The following is a 27,861-nucleotide window of genomic DNA, read 5'->3' as shown; positions in this document are numbered from 1 at the left end:
ACAAGCTTCCCACAATAAGTTGAGTGCAATTTGGCCCATTCCTCCTGACAGAGCTGGTGTAACCGAGTCAGGTTTGTAGGCCTCCTTGCTCGCACATGTTTTTTTTTCAGTTCTGCCCACAAATGTTCTATAGGAGGAGGTCAATGCTTTGTGATACCACTCCAATACCTTGACTTTGTTGTTCTTAAGCCATTTTGCCACAATTTTGGAAGTATGCTTGGGGTCATTGTCCATTTGGAAGACCCATTTGCGACCAAGCTTTAACTTCCTGTGACTGATGGTCTTGAGATGTTGCTTCAATATATCCATATAATTTTCGCGCCTCATGATGCCATCTATTTTGTGAAGTGCACCAGTCCCTCCTGCAGCAAAGCACCCCCACAACATGATGCTGCCACCCCCGTGCTTGTGTTCTTCGGCTTGCAAGCCTCCCCCTTTTTCCTCCAAACATGACGATGGTAATTATGGCCAAATAGTTCTATTTTTGTTTCATCAGACCAGAGGACATTTCTCCAAAAAGTACAATCTTTGTCCCCATGTGTAGTTGCAAACCGTAGTCTGGCTTTTTTATGGCCATTTTGAAGCGGTGGCTTCTTCCTTGCTGAGCGGCCTTTCAGGTTATGTCGATATAGGACTTGTTTAACTGTGGATATAGATACTTTTGTACCTGTTTCTTCCAGCATCTTCACAAGGTCCTTTGCTGTTGTTCTGGGATTGATTTGCACTTTTCTCTCCAAAGTACGTTCATCTCTAGGAGACAGAACGCGTCTCCTTCCTGAGCTGTATGACTGCTGTGTGGTCCCATGGTGTTTATACTTGCGTACTATTGTTTGTACAGATGAACGTGGTACCTTCAGGCGTTTGGAAATTGCTCCCAAGGATGAACCAGACTTGTGGAGGTCTACAATTTTTTTCTGAGGTCTTGGCTGATTTCTTTAAATTTTCCCATGATGTCAAGCAAAGAGGCACCGAGTTTGAAGGTAGGCCTTGAAATACATCCACAGGTACACCTCCAATTGACTCAAAATATTTCAATTAGACTATCAGAAGCTACTTAAAGCCATGACATCATTTTATGAATATTTCCAAGCTGTTTAAAGGCACAGTCAACTTAGTGTATGTAAACTTCTGACCCACTGGAATTGGGATACAGTGAATTATAAGTGAAATAATCTGTCTGTAAACAATTGTTGGAAAAATTACTTGTGTCATGTACAAAGTAGATGTCTTAACCGACTTGCCAAAACTATAGTTAGTTAACAAGTTAACAAGAAATTTGTGGAGTGGTTGAAAAACGAGTTTTAATGACTCCAACCTAAGTGCATGTAAACTTCTGACTTCAACTATATGTATGACTGGGGAATGACGGGGGAACAGTATGAAAATAGTATGAAAATATATGAACTCACTATTACTGTAAGTCGCTCTGGATAAGAGTGTCTGCTAAATTACTTCAAATGTCAATTTTAAAATGTTGTTGCAATAGTTATAGATAATACAAAAGCTAACTACAGCATCCATGCTTCTCACAAGCGTATTGTACAGTATTAGGGTTTCATTCCACTTAACAGGACCATTTCCATGGTCACAGAGTTGTGACGTTGTGATGGAGACATTTCTTCTAAAAGCACTGCAGTCCCCTCCCTCCCTTTCATAAGACCTAACGTCACTTCTCTCCACCACAACCCTGAAATGCCATTTCCATGTTTTAAACCCATTCAAATGCATATTGCCCACTACACTCAGCCCTCTCAATGGAGCCTCTGATCAACAACAATCAGCTGTGCAAATCACTCTCTCACTTAGCAGCGAATGCTGAAAACCACACACATCACAGGCTCATTGACAAAAGCGTCACAGTGCCCCTCTCCTCCTCCTCCTCCCCCTCAAACTCCTCCCTCCGTCCTCCTTTCCCTCCTCCTGTTTTCTCAGTTGAACTGCCTTACCTCCCCGATGTGCCTCATGGGCCATCATATCACATGGATGTTTTCTGTCTACTGTGTGTTTCCATCGGCAATAACTGGAACAACCACAGTGGCGCTCAGTCCCTCGAAGGACCCCATATGCTGTAACTATAAACCAGGAAACTGACAAACATCTCAGGTTACTTAAGGTAAAGCTCAGAGTTCTGAGGTCAATTTATTGTCAGTATAGTGTTTTTTTGTACTGGTCTGTTTACTGGGCTTTGTTTCAACAAGCAACATGTGCTGCTGGGGATTTCAACTTGACTGCAATGGGGATCCGTTCTGCTGCTACACTCATTCCTTCGGGTCGTATTCATCACTAGGTGCCGAACGGAAGCAAACAAACTCAAAAAACAGGGAGGTACTACCTGGGCAATAAGAAAGGCTGTTTTTCTTTGTGGTTGCAAATGGCTTTACCACGCTCTGCAAAGACAAAAAAATACACAAAAAAACTGCATGTGATGTCAACATCAGATTATTGTATGAACTGTCTGGCTGGCTACAACAATGTTAAGCAGACTACTGAAGATAAATTGCCTTACTATTAGCCTTAATCCTAATTAAGACCATGCCAATTCCAAAATGAAGACTATAGTGGGGCTTTATGGTTATTAGGATTAAGACAGTAAAACACAAAGCCATCAAGACTGATCAGATAATCTGAGAGAACAGACATTCCTGTCCCCTGTATCCTGTGTCTCTGCTTAGGAACGACTCCTGTATCCCGTGTCTCTGCTTAGGAACGACTCCTGTCCCCTGTATCCCGTATCTCTGCTTAGGAACGACTCCTGTCCCCTGTATCCCGTATCTCTGCTAAGGAACGACTCCTGTCCCCTGTAATAATAATAATTAGGTGGGTCCTTATATTTGTCCTATTTCACACATAGTGTGTATAATACGCATGTGTGAATTGGAAATGTGTGTTTTGCATATCCCAACTCCCCCTGAGACACCCTCGATATGTGTGTGTGTGTGTGTGTTTTTGGTTTTATTAATCTTAGTCAGAAAATTCTGACAAGTGGGGTCATTTCACCGGTCCCCACAAGGAAAAAGGCTAATTTAGGGTTCGGGGTTAAATTTAGGGAAAATAAGGTTTTGAATGGGAATCAATCAGTTTGGTCAACACAATAATAGTAAAACAAACATATGTGTGTGTGTCCTATATCTTCTCTCCTAGGAGCAGCATGTAGGTAGAGAAGAATGTCTGAGCTCTGGTCACCATTACAATAACAACAGGATTCCTTCCACAACACACACTCTGTTTTAGATAAGGGAGAGAGCGAGAAAGACAGAGAGAGATAGAGAAAGAGAGAGGGGGGAGGAAGAGAAAGAGAAAATGAGAGAATAGAGGGGAGATAGAGAGGGTGTAAAAGTGAAGAGGAAGTGCAAGAAAGAGAGACAGAGAAAGAGGGAGAGTGAGAAGAGAGCTAGCGTGAGCTAGGGAGAGTAGAATAGCACACATCACTAACCAAACAATTAATCAGCAGAGGAGTGGGGAGGGAGGAAGGGAGGGAGAGCTGGCTAGCTAGCTGTTTGTCTGGCTCTCCTCTGTCTCTGTCTTTTCAGCTGTCTCCCAGCCAGCCCAAGCAGTACCTTACACACTGAAATAGCTCAGAGAAAAGATAGTGTGGGGGGGGGGGGGGTAGAAAAACAGTCTTGCCTGGTGACATATGGCTGCACAGCATTCACTTTCTCTGTCATTTCCTCTGCCTCATCCTCTTGCTGCCTCTGTCTTCGCTGACTCCTCTCTCTTCTGCCTCTTCCTCATCTATCATATCCTCTGCCGCTGCCTTACCTCTCTACCTCAGCACAGTCTGACTGTCTCAGCTCAGCATTACTGAAGGGAACAACAATCCATTTACCTCCCGAAGTATGGTTACAAACAGTGACACTACTGGAAACGTCATTTGCAGTAAATAAAATTAATCTGTGCGTACGGTGTATGGTAATGGTACATCGCCTTAGCACAACCTCACTCTTGTGGTTGAGAGAGAGAGGGAGAGAGAGAGAGAGCTGTGGGGGGAGAGAGAGAAGTGTTTGTTCATAGAACAGGGATTTTGATTCCATAAAAATAAACCACATTTGTAGTGGTTTGACCAAAATTGCTCCGTTTCAGTAAAACAGCAGCCGCAGCGGTGATAATGACAAATGGTTTTACTCATGGTGTTCCACTCAGCTGCTATAATTACAGCAGTAGTGCCTCTGGTCAAACTGAGGCCAGAGACTCCATTCAGTCAGCCAGTTAGTCAGCGAGCCAGACAGTCTTTTCATTCATTCAGTCAGTCAGTCAGTCAATCACAACAGATTTGATTTAACCTTTAAAATATCCAGGAAGTCCCATTGAGGTCAGGAGACTTTTACGAAGAAGACCTGACATGTAATATAGTGTACCCAATCCATTAACCTGTTAATGATGGAGAAAGTACAATAAGTTCAACTCCTCTCACTTTAAATCCAATTGTATTTGCGCCGAATACAACAGGTGTCGACCTTAGAGCGAAAGGCTTACTTACATACAAACCCCTTAACTTCTACACTATGAACTGGTGCAGACGCCTGCAGTCAAACCTACTCCATCCCTCTCATCCCATGTTACTGAATCAGGTCTCCCAGAGGTCCTGATTGGAAGATTACAGATTTCCTGCTGAATACCTCATTATTCTGGGAATCTTCCAACCAGGACGTCTGGGGAAAGTTGCTGGGATACACATGGGAAGTAAAAATGCATGGAAGGCGCGTCACAAAAGAGCAAAATAGTCTTAAGAGTGATTGGCTAACGAACTGTAAACCACTTTAGATAACCAGATAATCGTCTTCGCACCACTTTAACTAACTAGCTAATCTTCTTGGCTAACCGTGGGGTGGAACAATTGGCTTATTTACAATTAATTAGCAACTGTAACTCTCTACTCTAGAAAACTAGAAAAAGGTGTCTCCAGTAATGTTTCCTTAAAAAAAAAAGTTTGTCAAATCGTATTTGCAAACCTATCCACTTTGTTCTTGTCATTGATGTTGTGGTGTGAGCTCGTCACACAGTGTGGGGCACACCTGAGCCACCCTACGTGACGGAGAAAGCCTCCAGCAGTGCCAGGGCCTGGCTGCCAGGTAACTAAGCTGAGGCACATGCCAGCGGGGACCACAGTCACACACCTGGACACACACACACACACACACACACACACACACACACACACACACACACACACACACACACACACACACACACACACACACACACACCTGGCCATCAGCACAGTACAGTTACACTCATAAACAAATAAACAAGCGAGGTGATAAAAAATAAATAGATTCAGATTTGGATCAGTTTGGTTAAATGTGACTTGTTTCAGGAAGCTAGGCGTATGTTGCACGCCACTACTTCACAGGAGAGGGATTTGAACCTAATAAAAAATATATATCAAAATTGAAGGGACTCCCGAGTGGCACAACGGTCTAAGGCACTGCATCGCAGTGAGGCGTCACTACAGATCCTGGTTCAATCCCCGCTGTATCGCAGCCGGCCACGACAGGGAGACCCATGTGGCGGCGCACAATTGGCCCAGCGTCGTCCGGGTTAGGGGAGGGTTTGGCTGGCAGGAATGTCCTTGTCCCATTGTACTCTAGTGACTCCTTGTGGTGGGACCGGCGCATGCAAGCTGGTTCCTCTGACAAATTGCTGCGGCTGGCTTCCAGGTTAAGCGAGCAGTGTGTCAAGAAACAGTGTGACTTGGCAGGGCTGCGTTACGGAGGACGCATGACTCTTGATCTTCACCTCCCCCGAGACCTTACGGGAGTTGCAGTGATGGGACAAGACAGTAGCTACCAATTGGATATCACAAAACTGGAGAGAAAAAGGGGTAAAAAGTAACACAAAAAAAGCTTTTTTAGGGTAGAAATGTCTTCTGGAGCATGTGAATATTCATGTGCCTTAATAACAAATGTGTATGCCATCTTTCAACACGGTCAGTATGAACCAGAGTGACTTGACACAACGGGCTAAACAAGCGTTCATCCACGTATACTGGTAAGACGGGTCTAGCTACATTTTCAGATATTATGCATTTAATATTTGGTCAGGAAGTTGTTTTCATTGCAGGGTAAAGTGTACTGTTAGCGAGCTAGCGAACGTTAGCTTGCTAGTTCGCTAGCTAAGGTTACGCATATAATCTGTGTAGTAATATTTATATCTCAGAAACCATTTTTCATTGATAGTTAAAGACTAATGCTAGCTAACTAACATTGAACATAGTTGGTTAGCTTTAAATACCTGCAGATTCATACCACAGCATGTCATGCAAGGTGGCTAGCTATGACAATCCGTATGTACTGCATGGGTTGGGATTATGGTTAATTGTTTAGCCAGCTAGCTCGCTACCTAAATGTCTAAACAAAAGGCTCCCCTTCGCCAGAAGATTACATGACTCATCAAGTTAGGCAGGTGTGTCTGGGGGGTTGTTATAGAATTTAAAGCATCATCTAATATTTATAAAATATGTATAAAAAAAAATCTGGAAACTTTTGATATTGCTACTATGCCAAGTAACTATTTCACTGTACTGTTTACACCTGTACATGTGACAAATCAAATTGTATTTGATATAGTATGTGTTTACTAGAGACGGTAATGTGAAGAACAGCATGACCTGTACAAAAGCCAGGTTAGGATATAGGCCAAAATGTATTTTTACTACTACTTTTTGCTACTACTTTCACCACTTTTAGTCTTTAAATCTTTGGTTGTTTACTACCGAACTCACTCTTTTTAGCACACGAACCAATGTAAATGCTTAAAGAGATGGGTGTGAACCATGCTGAATGGGTGTAAGACAAAGAAGAGCTCTCCAGTAGGTGTATCAAAACAGTCAAGGGACATTTTCAACAACAACAAAAAACACCATTTAAAAATGTTGCTACATAAGACCGATAAACAACACACGACAATCCTGGAAACCAAGACAACCCATGCTATTGTATATAGACCATGTCTTAGGCATTGAACATCAGTAAATATGTGAAATTATATCTACCTGTCTTTGCAGCTATGTTTGTAGCTGTCCAAAGGTGGTGGGGCAGAGTAAAGACAGAGTGAGTGAGAGGACAGTTGAGAGAGAGCAGAGAAAGGGCAGAGAGTCAGAGGAGGAGTATTTAAGGACCAGTAGCCTGGCTTTGGCTTTGAGGGCAATGAAAGAGAGCGAATGAGCAATAGAAAGAGAGAGAGAAAGTGAAATCTACATGAGACAGACACACAAACGAAAGAGAGAAACTCAGACTACCGGTCGGTGGAGGTTGTGCTTCCTCTCTGTCTTCTCTGTACTGACATAGACACTCAAGGCTAGAGACTCTGAATTTCCTGTTGAACTGCCTGAGCTTCCTGTGGGCTCTGAACCTTGTCTCCCCTCTGTTGGATCTCTGTCTCCTCACTCAAATCTCTGAGAGCCACAGCCATCAGAAAAAAAGATGGAAGGGACAGGCAGGCCCAGTCAACTGCAACTGGCTCGCTCCAGAGCTCTGACCCAGCACTCTGCAACACACAATCACCACAGTACAGTCCAGTCCACTGGGGATATGTGGGATGGATGATGGACACATTCTCTACACTGAACACAATGATGTTCAAAGGGAGTCAGCGCTTCGACAAACACTTTTAGGGTGTGCGTCAACTTATGCCTTTTAAAGGGATAGTTTGACATTTTGGCCCTTTTTTACTTACCCAGTCAGATGAACTCATGGATAGAATGTGTATGCCTCCGTGTCCAGTATGACGGAAGGTAGAGGTAGATCCTGGAACCATTGCCGACTAGCGTCAGCACAATGTCTAGAAGTCGACAGGAGAAGCTTGCATGCGGCAAGAAACATACCAATTCTTTCCACGAGTTCACGTGACTCTGGGTAAGTAGAAAAAAGTACTTCATTGCCAAAATGTTGAACTAGCCCGTTGAGTGCAGCCACTCTGCTCAGCAAACAAACTAAAACATTCTTGATAAAGTATGTTGTCAAACTGGGAGTGTGGGACCATTACACACTCATAGTAGACAGAGCATGTATAGAAGAGAACTATGCTACTGTGCTGTGTAGGCAGGCTATAAATCGGTGCTGTTAAAATGTAATAAAATAAAAAAGTTCAATTATATGTTATCCAAATGGGACTTCCCACTACAGACAAGAGTAGAGAGAGAGAGCATGTACTGTAGATTTGGCTACGGTGCTACTGTAACTGAAGGTCTATAATATAGTAGTCTACTGTACTACTGTGAGGTAGGTGAAAGTGGAAGACTCAGGGTATGAATCAGCGGTTGGTGAAATCCAATCAGGCCAATCCAGTCATATCCTGAAGAATCCTCTTAGTGGAGAAATCCCCTGTTCCTGCTCTAAAGGTGTAACCCTGACACTGTTGCACACAGTGCATTGACCTATTGGGCAGACACACACACACTCTTACACACACACACACACACACAGAGCCAGAACATGCTCTGGTTTTCAGGGGAAATGGAAAGGCACCCTGTGACGAGACTCACTTTTGGACGTTAACAAGGCGACACTATCTCAACTCCTCCTCCGCATTTACTGGATTGGTTGAACAGTGCAGAAGAGCTCCTGCCGTGACAGTTTTTTCTTCTTCTCGTCAATACCAGAATGTGGGGGCTCTAGTCTCGGGTGTTTCTTTTACACCTGCTACGTTACGTTATACTTACAGATGCCAGAGAATATATAACTTTTCTGTGGAAACAATTTTCATATACTCTTAACCCTTAATGCTTAGAATAGCCAATTATATTTCCAACAACCATATAATTTGGTTGGCTTTTTTTTAATGCTTTAGGCTCAACTTGAGGGTTAAACTAATGCGTTCTGGAAATCAGATTAGATACATAGTTAAATGCCAAAAATATGTTGTTTGCAATGTCGCTAAGCAAAAAACAACCATGACATCAATTGCCACTACAATGTCAAAGCATGATTTTGTCATAAGTTCAGTTCCATTTGCTTGATTTTGCGGACCTATGACTATGGTGTATTGTCATTAGCTAGCTAGCATGCTAGCGACGCTAACCAGCTAGCACTCTTGACAAACAAGATTATCTGGTCTGATGACACCAAGGTTGAATTCTTTGGCCTGAATGCCATGCCTCACATCTGGAGGAAACCTGGCACGATCCCTATGGTGAAGCACGGTGGTGACAGAATCATGTTGAATCATGCTGGACAGAGCTTGAGAGGATATGCAAAGAAGAATGGGAGAAACTCTTCAAATATAGGTGTGCCAAGCTTGTAGCGTCATACCCAAGATGACTCGAGGTTGTAATCACTGTCAAAGGTGCTTCAACAAAGTATTATTTATTTTTCATTTATTTCACCTTCATTTAACCAGGTAGGCAAGTTGAGAACAAGTTCTCATTTACAATTGCGACCTGGCCAAGATAAAGCCTAGCAGTTTGACACATACAACAACACAGAGTTACACATGGAGTAAAATAAACATACAGTCAATAATACAGTAGAGAAATAAGTCTATATACAATGTGAGCAAATGAGGGGAGATAAGGGGGATAAAGGCAAAAAAAAAAGGCCATGGTGGCGAAGTAAATACAATATAGCAAGTAAAACACTGGAATGGTAGATTTGCAGTGGAAGAATGTGCAAAATAGAAATAGAAATAATGTGGTGCAAAGGAGCAAAATAAATAAATAAATACAGTAGTGGAAGAGCTAGTTGTTTGGGCTAAATTATAGATGGGCTATGTACAGGTGCAGTAATCTGTGAGCTGCTCTGACAGCTGGTGCTTAAAGCTAGTGAGGGAGATAAGTGTCTCCAGTTTCAGAGATTTTTATAGTTCGTTCCAGTCATTGGCAGCAGAGAACTGGAACGAGAGGCGGTCAAAAGAAGAATTGGTTTTGGGGGTGACCAGAGAGATATACCTGCTGGAGCGCATGCTAGGGTGGGTGCTGCTATGGTGACCAGCGAGCTGAGATAAGGGGGGACTTTACCTAGCAGGGTCTTGTAGATGACCTGGAGCCAGTGAGTTTGGCGACGAGTATGAAGCGATGGCCAGCCAACGAGAGCGTACAGGTCGCAGTGGTGGGTAGTATATTGGGCTTTGGTGACAAAACGGATGGCACTGTGATAGACTACATCCAATTTATTGAGTAGGGTATTGGAGGCTGTTTTGGAAATGACATCGCCGAAGTCGAGGGTCGATAGGATGGTCAGTTTTACAAGGGTATGTTTGGCAGCATGAGTGAAGGATGCTATGTTGTGAAATAGGAAGCCAATTCTAGATTTAACTTTGGATTGGAGATGTTTGATGTGAGTCTGGAAGGAGAGTTTACAGTCTAACCAGACACCTAGGTATTTGTAGTTGTCCACATATTCTAAGTATTTCAAATTTCAAATGTAATTTAATTTCACTGAATTCAAATGTATTTCCTTTAATTCAAATGTGAAGTGCAATTCCTGTTTACCACTTCAATTCAAATAAATTCAAGAATTTATGAGGCATTCACATTCATTTGAATTGAGCACAACCCCCCCACACACACACACACACAGAGAGAAAGAGAGGACATATCTGAGCCCACCTGGATCAGGTACAAAGAAATCCCTGGCTTACCCTTATTTGACCTAACACATTCAGATCTGACCAGCTTCATAACCTTAGCTAAACATGACCTGAACCCCCTTACACACACACACACACACACACACACACACACACACACACACACACACACATTCCCTTCCTCCCCTCTCCCTTACCCACTCACTCGCCCGCCCTGTCCAGCCGTTGCCCCTGGCAGTGCATATCCTCCCACAGAAGCACTAACAGCTCTAAGAGCTTGGCTTCTGAGGTGCTTAATTGTCCCAGAGAGGCCATTAGAACACTGTTAGAATGTTAGACTGGAACGTTAGAAAGAATGCCACAAGGCTCTATGGATCCCCTCCACCACATGCTCCAGTGGAGCCGAGGCAGCGCATTACATTACATCACCAGGCGAGTCACTGCTGAGTGATGCAGAGGAGGAGACGAGAGCGAGGACAGAGATTTCAGCAAGACACATCAGGAACACAAGGCTAATTTAACCCCCCCACCACCCCTCACTGCTTCAGGCCTCTCTTACACCATTCTTCCTTTTCCCTCTCCATCTCCCTCCCCCTCTTCCTTCCTCCCTCTCTTTCTCTCCCTCTCCCTGTCTTTCCCTCTTCTCTCTCCCCCTCTCGCTTGTCTTCAGAGACAGTGTCTCTATGTGACAAAGGCATCGAGACAAACAACCGAGGGTGGGGCTCAACTGTAGTTGGCGCTGACTTGGCACTGCGCTTACTTGAAATGCTGAATGACATTGTGCCAGTACATTTTGACTTTGTGCCAGAATTTTGTGAGTACTAAGTGATGAGCAAAGACTTCTGACTACCCACACAGTGCAACAGAGATAATATATGAAACACTATATAATAGTATATTGGTGTATGACTTCAACAGTGTGAATTAAGAATGAGGGTGCCAGTGTAAGTGCTGTGGTATTTCTGGTTGTGCTTCAGTAAATTCTAAGCAGCTGTGGTAATACACTGTACACCAAGAAAGCAAAGGTAACTGAACTAAATGACTATCGCCCCGTAGCACTCACTTCTGTCATCATGAAGTGCTTTGAGGGACTAGTCAATGATCATATCACCTCTATCTTAACTGAAACCCTAGACCCACTTCAATTTGCTTACCGCCCCAATAAATTCAGACAATGCAATCGCCATCGCACTGCACACTGCCCTATCCCATCTGGACAAGAGGAATACCTATGTAAGAATGTTGTTAATTGGCTACAGCTCAGCATTCAACACCATAGTACCCTCCAAGCTCATCATTAAGCTCAAGACCCTGGGTCTGAACCCCACCCTGTGCAACTGGGTCCTGTACTTCCTGACAGGCTGCCCCAGGTGGTAAAGGTAGGAAACAACACCTCCACTTTGCTGATCCTCAACACTGGGGCCCATGACTGCATGACCACGCACGCCTTCAACTCAATCATCAAGTCTGCATACGACACAACAGTAGTAGGCTTGATTACCAACAATGACGAGACAGTCTACAGGGAGGAGGTGAGGGCCCTGGGAGTGTGGTGCCAGGAAAATAACCTCTCACATAACGTTAAAAAAACTAAGGAGCTGTTCGTGGACTTCAGGAAACAGCAGAGGGAGGACCCACTTATCCACATCGACGGGCCCGCAGTGGAGAAGGTGGAAAGCTTTGAGTTCCTCGGCCTACACGTCGAGGTCCACCCACACAGACAACCCAAACGGTCCATCCACACAGATAGTGTGGTGAATAAGGTGCAACAGCGCCTCTTCAACCTCAGGAGGCTGAAGAAATTTGGCTTGGCACCTAAAACCCTCAAACTTTTACAAATGCACAATTGAGAGCATCCTGTCGGGCTGTATCACGGCCTGGTTTGGCAACGGCACCGCCCGCAACCGCAGGGCTCTCCAAAGGGTGGTGCGGTCTGCCCAACGCATTGACTGGGGGCAAAATATTTGCCCTCTAGGACACCTACAGCACCCGATGTCACAGGAAGGCCAAAAAGATCATCAAGGACAACAACCACCCGAGCCACTGCCTGTTCACCCCGCTATCATCCAGAAGGCAAGGTCAGTACAGGTGCATCAAAGCTGGGTCGAGAGACTGAAAAACAGCTTCTATCTCAAGGCCATCAGAATGTTAAATAGCCATCACTAGCACATTAGATGCTGCTGCCCTATATACTTAGACTTGAAATCACTGGCCACTTTAATAATGGAACACTCGTCACTTTAATAATGTTTACATATTTTGCTTACTCACATGTTTATATTGTATTCTATTCTACTGTATGTGCCACTCTGACATTGGTGGGCCAAATATTTATATATTCTTAATTCCATTCCTTTACTTAGATTTGTGTGTATTGTTAGATATTACTTGTTAGATATTACTGCACTGTTAGAGGTAGAAACACAAGCATTTCGCTACACCCGGAATAACATCTGCTAAACACGTGCATGTGAAAAATACAATTTAATTTGATTTATAAACAGAAGTATGTGGACACTCCTTCAAATTAGTGGATTAGACTATTTCAGCCACACCTGTTGCTGATAGGTGTATAAAATTGAACACACAGCTATGCCATCTACATAGACAAACATTAGCAGTAGAATGGCGTTATTGAAGAGCTCAGTGACTTTCAACGTGGCGCTGTCATAGGATACCACCTATCCAACAAGCCAGTTCGTCAAATCTTTACCTTACTCGAGCTGCGCCTGTCAACTCTTAAGTGCTGTTATTGTGAAGCTGAAACGTGTAGGAGCATAAAACGTCTCAGCCGCGAGGTGGTAGGCCACAAAGTCTCACAGAACGGACCGCCGAGTGCTGAAGAGCGTAAAAATCGTCTGTCCTCGGTTACAACCCTCGCTACAGAGTTCAACGCTGCCTCTGGAAGCAACGTCAGCACAATAACTGTTTGTCGGGAGCTTCATGAAATTAGTTTCTATGGCTGAGCAGCCGCACACAAGACTAAGATAACCATGTTCAATGTCAAGCATCGGCTGGAGTGGTGTAAAGCTCGCCACGATTAGACTCCGGAGCAGTGGAAACGCATCCCATGGAGTGATGAATCATGCTTCAACCAGCTAAATATATCATCTCACCATGGGTCTTGAAGTCTGTGAACCATACAGTGCATTCAGAAAGTATTCAGACCCCTTCCCCTGTTCTACTTTTTGTTATGTTACAGCCTCATTCTAAAACTGATTAAATTAAAAAAATGTCCTCATCAATACCCCATAATGACAATGCGAAAACAAGTTTAGACATTTTTGTAAATGTATTGACAATACAAAACAGAAATACCTTATTTATAGAAGTGTTCAGACCCTTTGCTATAAGACTCAAAATTGATCTCAGGTGCATGCTGTTTCCATTAATCATCACTGAGATGTGGACTCCAATCAAGTTGTAGATTACCTGGGGTAATTTCAATTAAATGGACATGATTTGGAAAAGCACACACCTGTCTATATAAGGTCCCACAGTTGACAGTGCATGTCAGAGCAAAAACCAGGCCATGAGGTCGAAAGGAATTATCTGTAGAGCTCCGAGACAGGATTGTATCGAGACACAGATGTGGGGAAGGGTACCAAAACATCTCTGCAGCATTGAAGGTCCCTAAGAACACAGTGGCCTTCATCACTCATAAATTAAACAATTTTCTAACCACCAAGACTCTTCCTAGAGCTGGCCAAATCAGGAGAGAAGGGCCTGGTCAGTGAGGTGATCAAGAACCCGATGGTCACTCTGACAGAGCTCTAGAGTTACTCTGTGGAGATGGGAGAACCTTCCAGAAGGACAACCATCTCTGCAGCACACCACCAATATTTAACATTTTTTTATTTCACCTTTATTTAACCAGGTAGGCCAGTTGAGAACAAGTTCTCATTTACAACTGCGACCTGGCCAAGATATAGCAAAGCAGTGCAACAAAAACAACAACACAGTTACATATAAACAAACGTACAGTAAATAAGACAATAGAAAATAAAAATCTATGTAGAGTCTGTGCAAATGTAGAAGAGTAGGCAGGTAGGCAATAAATAGGCTATAGAGGCGAAATAATTACAATTTAGCATTAACACTGGAGTGATATACGTGCAGATGATGATGTACAAGTAGAGATACTGGGGTGCAAAAGAGCAAGAGGGTAAGTAATAATATGGGGATGAGGTAGTTGGGTGTGCTATTTACAGATTGGCTGTGTATAGGTACAGTGATTGGTAAGCTGCTCTGACAGCTGATGCTTAAATTTAGAGAGAGAGATATAAGACTCCAGTTTCAGAGATTTTTGCAATTTGTTCCATTCATTGGCAGCAGAGAACTGGAAGGAAAGGCTGCCAAAAGAAGTGTTGGCTTTGGGGACGACCAGTGCAATATACCTGCTGCAGTGCGTGCTACGGGTGGGTGTTGCTGTGGTGACCAGTGAGCTGAGATAAGGCGGAGCTTTACCTAGCAAAGACTTATAGATGACCTGGAGCCAATGGGTTTGGCAATGGATATGTAGTGAAGGCCAGTCATCGAGAGCATACAAGTCGCAGTGGTGGATAGTATATCAGGCTTTGGTGACAAAACAAATGGCACTGTGATAGACTACATACAATTTGCTGAGTAGAGTGTTGGGGGCTATTTTGTACATGACATCACCGAAGTCAAGGATCGGTAGGATAGTCAGTTTTACGAGGGTATGTTTGGCAGCATGAGTGAAGGAGGCTTTGTTGCGAAATAGGAAGACGATTCCCGATCTAATTTTGGATTGGAGATGCTTAATGTGAGTCTGGAAGGAGAGTCTACAGTCTAACCAGACACCTAGGTATTTGTAGTTGTCCACATATTCTAGGTCAGAACTGTCCAGAGTAGTGATGCTAGTAGGGCAGGAGGGTGCAGGCAGCAATCAGTTGAAGAGCATGCACTTTGTTTTTCTATCATTTAAAAGCAGATGGAGCCCACGGAAGGAGTGTTGTATGGCGTTGAAGCTCGTTTGGAGGTTTGTTAGCACAGTGTCCAAAGAAGGGCCAGATGTACAAAGAATGGTGTCGTCTACGTAGAGGTGGATCAGAGAATCACCAGCAGCAAGAGCGACATCATTGATATGCACCCCCATAGAGACTGCCAGAGGTACGGACAACAGGCCCTCCGATTTGACACACTGAACTCTATCAGAGAAGTAGTTGGTGAACCAGGTGAGGCAGTCATTTGAGAAACCAAGGCTATTGAGTCTGCCGATAAGAATGCAGTGATTGACAGAGTCGAAAGCCTTGGCAGGTCGATGAAGACGGCTGTACAGTACTGTCTTTTATCGATGGGCGTTATGATATTGTTTAGGACCTTGAGCGTGGCTGAGGTGCACCTGTGACTAGCTCGGAAACCAGATTGCATAGTGGAGAAGGTACGGTGGGATTCGAAATGGTTGGTGATCTGTTTATTAACTTTACTTTCAAAGATTTTAGAAAGGCAGGGCAGGATGGATATAGGTCTATAACAGTTCGGGTCTAGAGTGTCTCCCCCTTTAAGAGGGGGATGACCACGGCAGCTTTCCAATCTTTGGGGTTCTCAGATGATATGAAAGAAAGGTTGAACAGGCTAGTAATAGGGGTTGCAACAATGGCGTCAGAAAATTTTAGAAAGAGCATCAGCCGTCTGGATTTCGGTGAAGGAGAAGCGGGGGGGTTGCTGCAGGGGGTGCTGAGATGTTGGCTGGGGTAGGGGTAGCCAGGTGGAAAGCATGGCCAGCCGTAGAAAAATGTTTATTGAAATGATCGATTATCGTATATTTAAAATCGTGGTGACAGTGTTTCCTATCCTCAGCGCAGTGGGCAGCTGGGAGGAGGTGCTCTTGTTCTACATGGACTTTACAGTGTCCCAAAACTTTTTGAAATTAGTGCTACAGGAAGCAAATATCTGTTTGAAAAAGCTAGCCTTAGCTTTCCTAAATGACTGAGTGTATTGGTTCCTGACTTCCCTGAAAAGGTGCATATCGCGGGGCTATTCAATGGTAATGCAGAATGCCACAGGATGTTTTTGTGCTGGTCAAGGGAAGTCAAGTCTGGGGTGAACCAAGGGCTATATCTGTTCTTAGTTCTACATTTTCTGAATGGGGCACGATGAATGAATAAGATGGAGAGGAAAGCATTTTTGAAGAGCAACCAGGCATCCTCTAGTGACGGGATGACGTCAATATCCTTCCAGGATACCCGGGCCTGCTTAGAAAGGCCTGCTCGCTGAAGTGTTTTAGGGTGCGTTGACAGTGATGAGGGGTGGTCGTTTGACCGCAGAGCCATTACGCATGCAAGCAATGAAGCAGTGATCACTGAGATCCTGGTTGAAGACAGCAGACGTGTATTTAGAGGGCAAGTTGGGCAGGATGATATCTAAGAGGGTGCCCATGGTTACGAATTTAAGGTTGTACCTGGGAGATTCCTTGATAATGTGTGAGATTGAGGGCATTTAGCTTAGATTGTAGGATGGCCGGGGTGTTAAGCATGTCCCAGTTTAGGTCCCCTAGCAGTAGGAACTCTGAACATAGATGTGGAGCAATCAATTCACATATGGTGTCCAGGGCACAGCTGGGGGCTGAGCTGGGGGCTGAAAGGGGTCTATAACAAGCGGCAACGGTGAGAACTTATTTCTGGAAAGGTGGATTTTTTAAAAGTAGAAGCTTGAACTGTTTGGGTTCAGACCTGGATAGTATGACAGAACTCTGCAGGCTATCTCTGCAGTAGATTGCAACTCCGCCCCCTTTGGCAGTTCTATCTTGTCGGAAAATGTTAGTGAGTTAAATTTTAGTGAGTTAAAAAGTTAGTGATGGAAATTTCTGGATTTTTGGAGGTCTTCCTAAGCCAGGATTCAGACACGGCTAGGACATCCAGGTTGGCGGAGTGTGCTAAAGCAGTGAAGAAAACAAACTTTGAGAGGAGGCTTCTAATGTTAACATGCATGAAACAAGGCTTTTACGGTTACAGAAGTCAACAAATGAGAGCGTCTGGGGAATGGGAGTGATGCTGGGGGCTGCAGGGCCTGGGTTAACCTCTACATCACCAGAGGAACAGAGGATGAGTAGGATAAGGGTACGGCTAAAGGCTAAAGGTTAAAGGCTAACAGGACAACGGCCCTAAGCACAAAGCCAAGACAATGCACGAGTGGCTTCGGGACAAGTCTCTGAATGTCCTTGAGTGGCCCAGCCAGAACCCGATCAAACATACCTGGAGAGACCTGTGCAGCAACGTTCCCATCAAACCTGACAGAGCATGAGAGAATATGGAGACATGAATGTTGTGTCATATCAAAGCAGAGGTTGTGCTCTTTTAAACTAAGTTAACTTGTAATCTTCATTTGTTCTTTTAATTTGTTATTTTTGAGCCATGTCTCTTTGTTTGTTTGAAATGTGTGAGAAAATTAGCTTTAGCTTGAAAATGCTCAGTAATCTACACCAGCATTCAAAAATTATATTGGGTTCTAAAGGTTTAAAGAATTCTTATTATTGTAATTTTTTTGACACACAAAACTATTCAGGCAACATGGATCTTCATCCATCGGGGAATTGAATGTCTCAGAAGCTTGATCGTATCATCTAGCCACAAAGTTAGCAAGTTAGCAAACCAAATGCACAGCTGGAGCCCTAAGCTGGATATAATTGATTTGCCACATTTTAGACAGTTAACTTACAGCTAGCTATAAGCAGTAGTGTAGCACGCAAGCCCGCAGCCCTCACAAAGCGGGGGGGACGGGGCAGTACTGAAAATCATACCTTCGGTATATATGGTATATCGCCTAAAGAACATCACCCGAACCCTCTCACGGCAGGGGACATAAATATTATGTAAATTTAAATTTCATCCCGATGCTTTTCTTCCAACTTCCGTCAATTTGAATAAGCTCTCTCTCTCCCTTTGGCCATGTGTGACTGTGAGGTGACTGTTATGAGTGAGTTTCCCTCTCTCTCTCCTCTGTGTCGACTGTCCAAGTCTTACCCCTGGCGACTCTGAAGGGGGGGGGCTCTGTTTGACCAAGCGTGACTAGGAAAGTCACACACACGCACAGTTTTTTGAGTATGAGGACTGAGTAGTACACGAGCTGCAAGCTCCTGGCCTGTTTGCCTGCCTGTAAATGCATGCAGTAAAACCTGCATGCATTTCTTTATATAGTCAAATAAATTAAGAAGTGCCAGTCTGCGCAGGAGCAGGTCATATGAGGACTGTTGTTCTATTCCCCTTTCGGTGCCTGGTAATGTCAGAGCAGAGCAGAGCTGCTTCCAGGCAGCTGCATGAAGGACGCTTCACATTGACTGCATCTCAAATGGCACCCTATTCCCTATATTATGCACTACTTTTTACCAGAGCCCTGGTCAAACATAGTGCACTAAATAAGGAATAGGGTGCCATTCAGGATGCAGTTTTGACTCCACACTGCAGCCAGGGAGAGAGAGAGAGAGAGAGAGAGAGAGATTTATTTATAGCTGATCAAAAGTCCCTGTTGGGCTGTGGGCACTGTGACGGTCAGGACCGATGGGGACAACTACACTGACTGGCTACGCATGCACACACACACGGGTCTCTTGTAAGATGAGGCATGATGGCTCGATCATCTCTGCTTTCTCTGCATGAATAATACAGATGCTAAGATTGGGCTTGGTGAGGTTTCACCACATCTTACTGGGCAGAAAGAGAGAAAGAGAGTCCCCCAGTGACAATCTTGATGATGTTTATTTTAATTATGGTTTTATTGTAAATGTATCACTTAATCTCCAAAGTACACTTTGGCAATATGTACATTGTTACGTCATGCCAATAACGCAACTGGAATAGAATTGAAGTTGAGAGAGTGAGAATGTTCATCATGTGTAAAGCGTTGTGCGCTACCAATAGGGTCACTGCCAGAGATCCAGCCTGTGTGATTAGCCCCTCCCTCTCTGTCACTTCTCAGTTTGTCTTCCATCACACATACACGCACCAACCCCTCTTCCTCTTACACTTCATACAAAATCACCTGTTAAGAGATTTTCTCTAGTCGAACAGAAAGAAAGGATAAGCGACACTATCATTAAAACTAATCAGCACTTCTTTATTCCTGCCTTTTTGCCGGTATCGCCATGGAAACCCACTGAGAGCTGTCACTGGATATCGACAACATTGGAACATTGGAAAGGAGGATGTGGAGGCAGAGAGATAAGAGGGGAGAGAGGGGGGGGTATGAAAGAGAAAAATAAAGAGACAGAGGGGGGATGGAGAGGGAGGGAGAGAGGGGGGTAGAAAAAGAGAGAGAAATAAAGAGAAGAATAAAGAGCCTAACGGAGTGTGTGTAAGGGGGGTTGTATAGTTAAGGCTCCCTGAAGCGTTGTCAATCAAAACCACCTCATTGAACTGTCAATTGATGATCTCTAAGATTTCCAATGCAATCAGTAGTAATTGCCAATACTTCCTTTCGCAACATATTCCGTTATGGTTGATCAGCTTTCTTTTGCCATGTAATATGAGAGAATATAGAGGCTTCTCCATTACAGCAGTCAACACGGGTGCATTTCACCTGGCAACAATCCACCGAGGCTCAGGTACTGTAGATGTCCTCTATTCTATTCCCGCTAACCCTGTGTGGAACACACCTTGAAAGATAAGTATCAGCAGCAATTCCCCAGCTGTAGCAGAACACCCTTTAGAGTCACACCACGGTCACAAGTTAATGTTTTACTTCTGTCCATTCAATGACTAACATAGCCAAGCCCACACACCATCCCTCCATCCAGTCATAAAATATATGGACTCGTCGTCAGCAAAGTTAAGATGGCACAGGAGCTTCTCCCAGTGAGAATACATGACAACATACTTTTAAAAACAGCCCTCCAATAGGTCTTACAATCCTGCTCTACTATGTTCAGTGGGAATAGTAAGACACCGGAGCAAACTGGTGCCAAAGATTAGAATGAGACCTTATTTGTGTGTGTGTGTGCGTCCGTGCGTGCGTGCGTGTGCGCGCATCCATCTCTGTGTGTGGTTCTTCTGTGCTGAAGCCATCTGGGTGACTGTGGTGATATAAGGGTCTTTGAGACAATGGAGATGTGCACAGAGCTCACCAAGGCCACGCTGGTAGGTTACAGACTAGAGAAAGCCACATGTTGTATGGGGCTGTGAATTACCAGGGACCATTTGAAACCGATACTTAGGTGCCGATAGAATATGTATAGCAGTTCTCACAATTCTATATGTATTGCAACGCGATAATTTTATTGCGATTCGATGTTCCAAACATATTTCTCACCATATGTCTGCTGCAGAGGGACAAGAGGGAGCCGTGAGAAAACTAGTTTTGATCAGTCGTGGAAGTATGTGCTGAAAACAAATTGGCTCCCTATTTAAAAAGAAGGTGGAGAACAAGCTATGAAGGAATAATAGTGGAGTTTTGTTGCAGGTACAGCAAACTAGCGAAAAAATAACATTGCGATATTGTCAAAACAATACGATATATCGTCAAAAATAATATACCAAAATGTAACTGCATAGATTTTTGCCTCATTGGTAATGTTGTAGAGGATAGATAACACAAGTCTCCATGGTAATGTTTGACAAACAAACACTGACAGGTTTACAGAATTTTACAGCTAACCCGAACGAGATGTGTTACATTTCAACTACCCTACCCCAGAGACACCAGAGCTCGTTCCTACAACAGACATGGTGTTTTCAACTTTCCAGAATAGAACAGAACAAGGACATGGAAAATAATATGTATTTGCTGGTCTATTGTTACAACTCAATTCACTCATGCTACTCACAAACAAAGCTTGCTGAGCCTCCAAGTAATAGGTAACATGAGTATTCAATTTGCGAACTAGGCAAAAAGGCAACAATGGCCTCTTGGACCTCCGCTATCTTATCTACATGAAATGTAGACCAGGCTATAAGACAGACTTGTTAGATAACACAGTGAACAGTGCCAGAATGCACAAACCCTGGGCTCAGATCTAAATACTATAGGAAACAAACAACAAGGGGACATAAAGAAGACCATTCATGGTCAAAGTTTCAGCCTGTGGCTGTAAGTCACTGCCGCTGTAGGTCACAAACACTTCATACGGATCATGGACCTCATACAGGTGGTTAAAGTGTGATCATATCTGGAACGTGACAACTAGGGGTGTGCCGACATGGCCAGACTTGTACTGGTAATCGTATCTGTAAATTGACAGTTGATAGTCAGATCGGATGATAGTCGTGATAAAAAAAAAAAAGCAAATGTTCTAATATGCCTAAGTAGATGTTGGCAAAAATATCTCTCTCCCTGCACATTTATAGACCAAACAAGCTGCAGATTAAGAGCCATGGAGGGGTGTGTGTATCTGGCCTGTGTCTCCTCAACTTGCAGCGGGCAGAGAAGCATGCTATCGGTCAGAATGCGCATCGATGTTTCATTTCTTCTTCCATACGCTCGCCCCGCTTGTTAGATATTATGCACATTGATAGCGTGATAGAAAACGTCCTTGCCATTTCATTTAGCATAGCAGCAGGCTAAAAGGAGGCAGCAGCAGTCTCAATGACCAGACCGAAAAAGAGAAGTGAAAGTGATTGGGTGAAATGATGAAGTGAGTAGACAGGGAAATACAGCCTCAGAGCAGCAGGATCAACGCATAGCCCGCCCTCGTCTTTACAGACAAGCACACTAGCCAGTTGACTTATTTACACCCCGTAGCACCTCACTTGTCTGACTGGCATTAGAAAGATGCTGACTGGCATTCGAAAATGTATATTTATTTATTTTCTCCGCAGATAATTACCAAAAATACTCGGATTATAATTGTATCCAGAAAATTGCCCATATCCGTTACGATACTCGTTTTGTCTGACTATTCGGCACACATCTAATAACAACTAACATTTTTGGGGAACACAGGTGATTGCATAAACATTTACGGAAACCAAGGCTTCAATCAACCCAAGCCCAGGTGTATGCAAACAGACAAAGCTATCATTAACATACTTGTAGAGTATGTTATTCTGTGTGTGGGTGTTTCTGGTTGTTGCCAGGTACTCCCGTTGACACTCAAGATGACTGATGTTTTTGTGCTGACTGTTGAGGTGTGGTGGAGTGACAGGTACTGCAGTGTCTTTATGGACTCTACATTGTTAAAACGAATAATGTCATCATATTACAGTTGAATTTGGAGGTTTACATACACCTTAGCCAAGTACATTTAAACTCAGTTTTCACAATTCCAGACATTTAAATCTAGTAAAAATTCCATCTTAGGTCAGTTAGGATCACCACTTTTATTTTAAGAATGTGAAATGTCAGAATAATAGTAGAGAGAATTATTTATTTCAGCTTTTATTTCTTTCATCACATTCCCAGTGGGTCAGAAGTTTACATACTCATACTCAATGCTACCAAATTAGTATTTGGTAGCATTGCCTTTAAATTGTTTAACTTGGGTCAAACGTTTCAGGTAGCCTTCCACAAGCTTCCCAAAATAAGTTGGGTGAATTTTGGCCCATTCTTCCTGACAGAGTTGGTGTAACTGAGTCAGGTTTGTAGGCCTCCTTGCTCACACACTTTTTCAGTTGTGCCCACACATTTTCTGTAGGATTGAGGTCAGGGACTTTGTGATGGCCACTCCAATACTTTGACTTTGTCCTTAAGCCATTTTGCCACAACTTTGGAAGTATGCTTGGGGTCATTGTCCATTTGGAAGACCCATTTGAGACCAAGCTTCACCTGATGTCTTGAGATGTTGCTTCAATATATCCAGGTAATTTTCCGACCTCATGATGCCATTTATTTTGTGAAGTGCACCAGTCCCTTCTGCAGCAAAGCACCCTCACAACATGATGCTGCCACCCCCGTGCTTCACAGTTGGGATGGTGTTATTCGGCTTGCAAGTCTCCCCCTTTTTCCTCCAAACCTAACAATGGTCATTATAGCCAAACAGTTCTATTTTTGTTTCATGAGACCAGATGACATTTCTCCAAAAAGTACGATCTTTGTCCCCATGTGCAGTTGCAAACCGTAGGCTGGCTTTTTTATGGTGAATTTGGTGGGGCAGTGGCTTCTACCTTGCTGAGAGGCCTTTCGGGTTATGTCGACATAGGACTTGTTTTACTGTGGATATACATTTACATTTAAGTCATTTGGCAGACGCTCTTATCCAGAGCGACTTACAAATTGGTGAATTCACCTTATGACATCATATAGATATGTTTGTATCCGTTTCCTCCAGCATTTTCACAAGGTCCTTTGCTGTTGTTCTGGGATTGATTTGCACTTTTCTCACCAAAGTACATTCATCTCTAAGAGACAGAGCGGTATGAAGGCTGCGTGGTCCCATGGTGTTTACACTTGCGTATTATTGTTTGTACAGATGAATGTGGTACCTTCAGGCATTTGGAAATTGCTCCCAAGGATGAACCAGAGTTGTGGAGGTCTTGGTTGATTTATTTTGATTTTCCCATGATGTCAAGCAAAGAGGCACTGAGTTTGAAGGTAGGCCTTGAAAAACATCCACAGGTACACCTCCAATTGACTCAAATTATGTAAATTAGCCTATCAGAAGTTTCTAAAGCCATGCCATTATTTTCTGGAATTTTCCAAGCGGTTTAAAGGCACAGTCAACTTAGTGTGTGTAAACATCTGACCCACTGGAATTGTGATACAGTGAATTATAAGTGAAATAATCTGTCTGTAAACAATTATTGGAAAAATTACTTGTGTCATGCACAAAGTAGATGTCCTAACCGACTTGCCAAAACTATAGTGTGTTAGTTAACAAGACATTTGTGGAGTGGTTGAAAAACAAGTTTTAATGACTCCAACCTAAGTGTATGTAAATTTCTGACTTCAACTGTATATATCTATCATATAGCCTATCCCTTTACACGTTTATCATTTGGAGGACCTGTTCAAGTGTAATGCTTTGAAAGGAAGTGATCCTAAATCTCAATAACATAAAAGCTTTTCTAGTATGAACACAATAGGGGCAGTGGCTACTTCAACAAAGCATGAGATTAAATTCCTGCAAGTGTTGGATAGCAGCAGAGCACTCGCATCAAATTAATTGTTACTGTTAGATATACAGCTCTCCTGGCCTAATTGCAGGTTGACGCCTATTGTCATGAGTCTTGCCCTGGAGGCAGAACTGAGCGGTTTCTGCTAGATGGGCCAGCTGCAATGTCAAAATGCCCTATATCATAAAAAATGTAGGAAAACAAAAATGTGCTTTTTAGTCTTACTTTAAGTTAGCAGCATGTCGGATCTGAAGTTAACCACTGTTTTGTTACTGAACATTTTCTTGCAGTGGTTTTGAGTTTTAAAAAGGCTTCTATAGTTTGTCAATTCCACTTTGGAATTTCAGAATTGACTCGCCCTAACCAAAAATGTATCAACCCCTACAAAAATGTCCATCAATTATGATCCACATAATAATTCACATGTCCTGTTGCTGTAGGATTATTCTTCTGCTGTCGGAAACTGGCTCAAATTAAGATCCTACTTCTGTAACACATGTGAAACATGATTAGAAATCTAGCATGATGAGTCTTCATCAGTCTTCTCTTGCCTACAGGGATAAATTAAACTGTTTACGTGGTCGGCCTACAGTAGTCCTATGATATGCTTATAGCAATTACTATAGTATCCATGATGTCCACTACACATACTTGGAACAATTCAAATAAGGTGAAAGGTGAGAGACACTGTTGTCTCTCAACCATCCCGTCCTCTCGCCTTCCCTTGACTTGAATATGTAAGATGATTTATTTAAAAATAACTAATTGTGAAACCTTAAAATCAGAATGTGGTGGTAGCCTGTCATCGCTGTGGTTTTACTTCATGAGTTGTCTGTAACGGGGCAGAGAGAATCGTAACATGGAAATTGGAATTCAAGATTCATGAATTGGCCAATTGTGCATACAAAGGCCTTGTTAATATAATTCAACTTTGTGCAATCACCCCAAACAGAGGACAAGACGAGACATTCACATTACATAGCTCGTAATTACTGTACGCTTGGCAAAGCAGGTCATTTGAATTAGCGGAATACCATCTCAATTCTCTAAGACAAATGAAGCTGTGAAATGCTATCATATCTTTATAGTCATAGCACATGAATTACGTGATATGGTCAAAATTGTAGCATTAAAGACCTAATACTACTATAATAGTCCTGCTGCTACTAGATTATACTATTCACACAGTAATGCATCAGGATTCATGGGTCATTCTAGGGCTATTATCCCACAGATGGCCCAGGCAGGTTGACTGGGCTCCAGTCCCTAGTTGCATGTTTACATCTCAAGACGTCCTATTTCCGATCAACCAGCTGTGAGCCAATGTTGGCCATAACCGGCTACAGGGTTTTCATTGAGTTCAAAAGGGACGTCTGTAAGGTGTGTACAAGCAAATAGACCTATCAGTAGTATCTTTTTATACTATGCCTACTGTGGTATGTGGTAACTGTAGTCAAGAAATAAAAACACGAGAGAACACATAATAATGCAAAACATAATTTGCATAGCATGATTACGGAGTTGAGGCGAAAACTAAACGTAAACAATGTACACATTGTGTGTGTGTGCGTGTGTTATAGGCGTATTACTCAACTATTTTGTTTATGCCGGATCATCTGTACAAAAACAACAGAATGCATATCCAAAATTAGGTTTGCTACTTTTCATCGGCTTCAACCAATGTCTGAAAAATAGCGTGGCTGCTCAAGATGAGTTTTGATTCGACACAGCACGATGGACAAGGGAGCAGCCACCGACGCAAGCTGACTTCACAAAATAACAGTCGATATAGCCACAGAAAACATTGGCTAAGTATTTCGTTTGTTTATAAGAAAGCTTCACAAATGTGAGCGCTTTCTTTCAACACAGCACTCATTTTAGAGGTAATGTGGGAGAGAAATCGCAGTTTATTGTCCCTGCCTGGCGTATGAATTGTCGCTGTCATACTTTATACCATTTTAACATAACCGTTGTGCACATAGTAGCAAAAATTAAGGAATGAACCTCCGACAAATTCCTATGCACAAACGCCTTTGAATTTGAAAAGGACGACAGGAATTCTAACGGAGCCTCGTTCGTGAATCCCTGCCCGCTATTTTGTTACCTCTCGGCTGCGGTCGAAGCAGGCAAATAGCAACAGGCCAGTGATGGAGGGATAAAGGAGTCGGCGCAGACACACATTCCTATTCGTTTTCTGCACACACAGTAAGGAAAAATGTCTTACCGGGCTTTACCTCATAAAGCTTGGATTTCTTCAAGGTCTATTTTCTGCCTGAGGATGATGCTTTAAGTTGTTAAGCTGTCTGAAGACTGAAAGGCGGAAACAGGAACTGGGAAGGGAGACTGCTACGCGAGCCCGAGTAGTCACTCCGCTCTGCTTGGCCTCTACTGGGGCTACTTGAATTGACACAGGGCTGCATTGCGCATGCTTGAGTCACTTCAATGAGCGGTTTCGAGCCGCACACAGTCTTCTGATTAGTTGTTATTTTCCAAATTTGAACCTATTGAACGAAATTGTCTTCTACACCTTTTTTTATATGGGGGTATTTGATATTACCAGAATAGAAGTGGATATTGAACAGATCAATTCGGTGTCCAAAAGTGGGTTTAATAACCAGGTGTCTTCATGATATCTATTTGTGAGGCCCTGAAAAATCAAAAGAAAGTGTGTGATCACATAATTCAATGAGGACATTTTTTTATTATAAACCGATTAAACTGATTACTCTATCTGGCATTTTTTAGGTGCTTTAAAAGTTAATGATATCCCAGGCTTAGAAAGAGCAGATGGGCTGGTGGGTATATTTAAGCAATAAAGCCAGATGAGGTGTTGTATATGGCCAATATACCACGGTTAAGGGCTGTTCTTAAACACGACACGGAGTGGCTGGTTACCTTACCATAGTTAAAATTTCCCAGCAGCAACACACTGCCCGTATTCGTGAAGCATCTCGGAGTAGGAGTGCTGATCTAGGGTACGTTTTGCCTTTTCAATCATTATGAATAACATAATAGGGGGGACCTGATCCTAGATCAGCACTGCTACTCTGAGATTATTTTTGAATATGGTTCCTGAACCACAGCCATGTACTCTGGTCAATTACATACTGTACACTAAAGGTTCTCTACTGGCCAGCATTGCAGTTTTTGCTAAATAACCTCAGATTATTTGACAGGTCTACATCTGCATGGAACACGCATCCAAATAATCTATAGGCCTATTACTCTTTGGTAATAAAGCAAATGTGGCAGACATAACTGGCACTACTTAGTGGTCGTTTTCATAAACCAACGATGATGTGCTAGTTCCACCCAGTGGTGATAGCGTTGTAGT

At 43.1% G+C, this 27,861-nt stretch overlaps 1 protein-coding gene across 1 annotated transcript in view; it reads right to left on the bottom strand.

Annotated features, from left to right (window-relative positions):
- The window catches only part of LOC135507938 (alpha-(1,6)-fucosyltransferase-like), a 113,872-nt gene extending 86,957 nt beyond the window's left edge, over positions 1-26,915 (bottom strand). The window contains 1 exon segment of the mRNA XM_064927744.1: positions 26,752-26,915. The gene's annotated coding sequence lies outside the window, so the exon portion shown is untranslated.
- Positions 26,916-27,861: the final 946 nt, after the last annotated feature.

Source organism: Oncorhynchus masou, chromosome 21 (genome assembly GCF_036934945.1).
Source record: "Oncorhynchus masou masou isolate Uvic2021 chromosome 21, UVic_Omas_1.1, whole genome shotgun sequence".
NCBI lineage: Eukaryota > Metazoa > Chordata > Actinopteri > Salmoniformes > Salmonidae > Oncorhynchus > Oncorhynchus masou.
The sequence above is the reverse complement of the archived record's forward strand: the minus strand, read 5'-3'. Positions and strand labels throughout refer to the sequence as shown.